The sequence below is a fragment of the Dermacentor silvarum genome, chromosome 10 (assembly GCF_013339745.2).
Source record: "Dermacentor silvarum isolate Dsil-2018 chromosome 10, BIME_Dsil_1.4, whole genome shotgun sequence".
Lineage (NCBI taxonomy): Eukaryota > Metazoa > Arthropoda > Arachnida > Ixodida > Ixodidae > Dermacentor > Dermacentor silvarum.
The window spans coordinates 116428648-116434771 of record NC_051163.1 but is presented as its reverse complement, the minus strand read 5'-3'; positions in this window follow the sequence as shown (position 1 = coordinate 116434771).

Sequence of the window (6124 nt, the reverse complement as noted above, 5' to 3'; positions counted from 1 at the left end):
CTGAACAAAAGAAAAGTTCTCACAAAACAAACTCCCATAAACGTGCTAACACCTGCTCGCAATAGAGGTCACATAAAATGAACTGGAATGTAAAACGTTGCGTATTGTGGCGCCAGGAGCCTGGTCAGGCGGTCATAGTCTCGCCTTTTTGCTCCGACGCCATGACAAACATGTATTGTCGAAACTCACAATAAACTTAAAAACTTCGATGTCACAAGACATAAATAGACTAAAGACAGTAATCACGAAATGAGGTCACAGAACAATTTTTTTATCTTCCGTTTTCATCCTTTCCTGCTTGACCCCATAGCGAGCTACGTATTTGTCGCCGGGGAACGCGAAACACAGCGCTGAAGAATTCCCCACAATGCTTAATATCAGCGGCACCTAAATCCAACAGGTGCGGGTGCGCATTAAGAAAAGCTGTCAGCCAGTGCTTCTGATGAGCAGTGCTTATCGGTGCGCTCCATGCTTATCGCCAGCAAAATCTAGACGCTTTGCTTTTTGAGGTTGGGGGCTTGCGACATGGTAGTTATGCGCATGCGATGAACAAGCGGGGGCGGTAGCGCAACGCAGTCAATACTACCATCACTATGACACCGGTACATACCATGATAACATATTTTCTTGCCTTTCATTTACTTTCACGCCCTCTTCTCGCTGGGGTCTTTCTCTCCCAGATACCCTTCCCTGTTCAGAGTAGAATGTAAGCGCTTACATGCATGCCGGCCTAATTGTCTGTATTTCGTTACAAAGCTTTTTTTCTTTCGTTTTTTTTTTCTTTCTTTCGTTATTTTTCCTCTCTATCCCTCATAGCATGATTCTCGTCGTGTTCGACCGTCGACGCTTAGTTGATTTCAACACCAAGTTAAGACGACAGAAACACCTTGAGGCACCAACATGTTTCGTAAAAATTTGTCTTCGGATGGCTCATATATTCAGTGACCATAACACTGATATATTTTAACACTGATATATTGAATGCAAATCACAATTACCAGAAATTTTGCTTTTTTTCAAAGCGTCGGAGCAATAACAATTTTAATGGATGTTGCTCGTTACCCTGACAGCGTCTGCACTATTTCGTCTAGTAATGCGTGGATAAAAAAAGAATCAATACAAATTTATCCGATTACGGAGTGAATCGCAGAATTCAAATATTTTATCGTTAATCTCTTCGATTATTTGACTGCATCCAAATGTGCATGACTGCTCCGATTGTTGTAGCATGTCTATCATTAAAATGGCTAGAACATCAGGTGCATTGAACTGTCCAATCAAGTACCCGCTGCAACCAGACAAAGTTTATGCTGAGCATTCACTTCACGTTCTCTTGCAAGGTGTTGGGTTGAATAGGCTTCAAGAGACCTTTTAGAATGCAGCCTGAGTCGAACGTCGGCGTCCCTCGGCGTTCTACCTCGGCGTAACTGAGCGAACGAACATAACGAATGAAGAAAGAGCGAAGACGGAGGCAGCGGGGGGGGGGGGGGGGGTGAAATTTGGCGAGTGAGGAGTGGACGAGGAGTAAAGCGGAGGAGGATGCAGCGGAAACATAAGGAGGGTCGCGAGGGAAGCCATCTAGAAGCACCGCCAGTTGGCGCTCCCATCCGCGCATACGCGGCAGCGGCGGCCGTGCGAGGGACGGAAAAAAAATGACAACCAGAAACCACCGCTTCGCGCACAGCATTCGCCTCAAGCGTTTCCCAGTAAAGATTACGGTTGCATAAGCAGCAGTTTCCGGGAAGCGGCAACTGTGTGGCCGGTCTACATACTGCTCTGCGGCGTCACGGCTCTTCCAGTCGGTGCGATGATCGGTGCGATGCGTCGATATATCGCGCAATGAAAACACGTCAAGCGCTGTTCTCAGATTTTGTAGTAAGGAGTTCTGTAATCGTCCGTTATATTTTTCTGCTTTTTTGCGACAAGTAAACTGTTTCAACGAGCGTTCTCGTTAAAACGGTTTTGAAAACATAACCCCAAGGAGATGCTTTCATTTTGATTTGTCGAGCTTCTCTAGGGACTGCAGCAATATGTACAGTCGAGGGGGAGTTACATGAAACAGCAGCAACGAGAGGTCGTCTAAGTGGCGTGATTGCAGTTATTGCAGTTGCAGTTAGCACGCGATTGCTGGTAGTACGTGAACGTCCTGTGCGTGCTGCAGATAATTCATGGGGACTAGTGTACCGAAAGGACGTAACCAATTACCGAAGCTACATTTATTCACGCATTAGAAAGTTTACATACCTAACCTAGGTTACAACTACTGGGTGTCTTCCAGTGTAGTTTAGCAAAAATGCCAGCTTCCTATTCGTTGTTGTTATATTTGTGTTGTGGAGGGTGTTTGGGCACTTGGGTTGTGATCAAGCAATCGGTCTAATCATACAATCGTGCTGACTCCCCATATTTAGTGGGCCCACCGCCGTCTAATGTGGCGGGTGCTTATTGGCATCCCCATGTCTTGTTGCTCGAATCTGTTTACCCAATTCCTGGACCCTGCGTGTCCAACGCGGGGGCGCAATCACCGAGCAAGCGTGACATTTCTTCAATAAACTGCACACTTTTCTTCCCTGTAGCGCCTGATCAAGGTGGAATATTAGAAAGGGGTCTCAACGGTGCTGTCTGTCATGCAGAGCGAGCAGACTACGACTCTGTTCGCGCTCCCTTATTTCGCCGGCAGGAGCGCTGTAGTGTTGGGCTGTGCGTGCAAATTCATCAGCAAGTCATACTCATAGTGAAGCAATATAAATAACTCGGCTAATACATAAACGAAGGAAAGACTTACTCATGAACCTATCAAGATAATATGAAAGTATAAGGGGAAGCGGAGTGCAGCAGTAATGAAACATGGATCTTTTTGGGGCCACAATAATTATGAGGTGGTGCGTGCAATCTGGAAAGGTGTAATGGTGCCAGCACTAACGTTCGTAAAGCTCATTCTGAGCTTCAAATCGGATATCTTGTCGGGGTTGGAGGTTAACCAAAGATCGGTAGCCCGGTTGGCTTTGGGAGCCCACGGTAAAACCACAAATGAGGCAGTGCCGGCTGACATGGGTTGGCATTCTTTTAAAGTCAGAAAAGCGCAGAGCAAAATTAGTTTAGAAAAAAAGACCCAGGAACATAGATGAAAATAAATGGGTGGCTAAAGGGCACAAGCATCTATACCTGAAAAACGTGGGCCAACAATAGAGGAAGAACACAAGGAAATTGGCAACAAAGTACACGGTAATTGAAACAGTAAATAGGCAACCAGGGCAACGAACCTTTAATAAAAAAAGTAATAAAGAATTTAAGAACGCGCTCCTAAGTGTTCCCTTGACAACTCGTTTCGTTATTATTCGTTATTATTGCGATAGCAATTATATGGACACCTCGCATTTATGCCTTCGTCGCGGCGTCGCCATCGTCGTCACCGTGAGGTTCCGTATAACGTCCACGGCCGATAAAATCGTCGCACCGCGCCGTACGCTGTATGTGCGAGTGAAAACATGCGACGTTGAGCCGGCAATCGCGGCTCGCTCACGTAAGGGCGGGAAGCGGGAGGAAGCGCTCAGTCTGCCAGTCGCGCACAACGCTCTGAAGGGGGAGGGTAGGGATGTCGACGGCTCGCGATTTACTGCGGCCACGCGCCCCCGCTGGGCGGGAAGGTTCGGGGGGGGGGGGGGGGGGGGGGTTGGAAGGTGGAGGGGCCGCGGGCTCCCGCCGAGCCGGAAGGCTCCCCCCGTATTTTTATCGGCTTATCGTGTTGATATGAGAGGCGGGACGTAGGTCAATTCGCTCGCTGCTGCCGGCGCGCTGACTCACTTCAGCGTTTTGACAGCGAGTTTCCGCGGTCATCGAGTGAGATGCGTTCATGTTTGCTTGTGCGCGCGTGACGCCATGCTTGTTAATTTAGTTAGTGTGTAAAAGTTTTTACGGCCGATAGAAGTTCTATCCTTACTTTGTATAGCTGTCCACTAGTTTGCTATCGCAATCGGTGCTTCGCCTTTCGGGCGAAACTGCGACGTTTAACAGCGGAGCTGTTGTAGGTTGAGGCTGCGTCGTCCGTATCTCCGCCGGTGTCACGCAGGAGGCAGGTTCTAGGCCCACCGCATGGGGCGCTGCGTTCAATCAGAGCGTAGGGTGCCTCGATGCCAGCGCCGCCGTTCAGGGTGGTGCCAACCTTTGACTGCCCCCGCGCCGCCGCTTTCTCGCTGCGACGCCATATTGTGTCACAGCGAGCCGTTGCGATTGCTTGGTGCCGGTGCTGAGTTCGAGGCACAGTGCGCGCGGATGCTTCGCGGACGCTTCTACTTGCTAGACAGTGTTCAGCCGCATGACTGACAAGCTATCAAGTGCATCGTGTCGACATGACGGGCTGTTGTGTTCCCAAGTGCGCCGGATCGACGCGTAAAGGACTGCGTTGTTTTCGCTTCCCCCGGGACCCAGAGCGACGGAAGAGATGGGAAGCCCAAGTAAAGCGCGATCACCCCCATGTAATGAATAAATAAAAAAAAACTCTCTCTATCCCGAATTGTGTGTCGAGCCTACCTTGCGAATAAATTTTTTTATCTCGTCTTTCAACATAACCTTCAGGCGCCACACAGTACATATAATTTTTCATGCACATATCTCTTTCATGATTGATTGTACTAGACATTATAAGTAAATGTATTTTGTGCATCGTTTGATTTCTTGTGTGTACTACGCAAGATTGACACAGACAAGTTACGTTACATTTTTCTTTACAGCACTAACTAAACCTTATTTTCACATCGCAGTTATTTTTACACCAGCTTAATCCTGTCAGCACACAGTTTTGTGGGCAAAAAAAGCAAAAATTGCGCGTAGATATCGTCAAATAATTGCAACGAACGCGAAGAGCACGCGCAACGCAAGGGAAACTAACCGCCGTGCGCGAGTGGCTGGCTACGGTAAAGTAGGCGTGACGTGTAAACCAAAATACAACAGCGAAAAAGAAAAACTTCCACACACAGGGGGTCGCAAACCTTATATACCAAGCGTCGAAGCGCAAAAAAAAAAAAAATAGTGCGTATTTTAAACATACACACGGCATATTAAATGTGATTGAATTAGGCAACTTGAGGCATGTTAGCGGCGCTATACATTTACGTCTTCGACCTTCGACGAGTTAACGGCTATTGGTTATAAAGATATGCAGATGGGACACCGATAAAAAAAGTTGTCGCAGTTTCACCTGAAAGGCGAAGCATCAATTGCGATAGCAAATTTGTAGAGAGCTATACGGAGTAATGATATTAGCTTTATCAGCTGTATAAACTTGGACATGCAGCAGCACCGGCAACGCGCTGAACTGTTGTCGACGCCGTCGGCGTTTTGCCCGCGTTCGCTCAAAATGCCTGCGGCGTTGGTGACTGTTGCCGGAGCCTCTGATATAAATAGGCACTTGGTGCCGCAGCTAAACGTCGCCTCCCTTCCCTCCCCCCCCCCCCCCCCCCCCCGCGGCCTTTCGTGCGTGAGAAGAAGGCGCGTTTGCTCTACATATATGGTGATTGTAAAGGAGGAAAGAGACGCCTACTTCTGCAGCCCTTAAGGAAGCACGGCGCAGAACGCGCGTTTGTTCTCCGCCGTGCGTTCACTCCCCGTGAAAGAGCGCGTCCCTCGCGCCCTTTCACTCGCACATACAGCGTTCGGCGGCGCGCGGCGACGATTTCATCTCCATTGACGTCATACGGAACCTCACGGCGACGGCGACGGCGACGGCGACGCCGACGGCAGAAATCTGCTTTTGAGTGTCCATATAATTGCTATCGCAATAAAAATCCTCATCAAGGCAAAGCACTTGGAAGCGCGCCGCGAGTAACACTTTATGAACGCAAGCGTAGCTGAGTCTCAGCTCGTTTGACACAATATGGCGGCGCCAGCGGGGTTGTCTCCACCCTGGACGGCGGCGCTGGGCATCGAGGCACCCTATCAGAGCGTGCGCCGCGGAACGATGAGGAAGAGGGGGAGGGGGAGCGCGCGCCCTTTCTCGCCATGGATTCCGCTTGGCGCGAGCGGCAGAGGGATCTCACCCGAGAGCGGCAGCACCGTCGCCCGGCGAATTCTAAGTTTCAAGCGCGGGAGTCGGCAGCGAAACGGAATCGGCGGGAGGCTAATCCGAAGC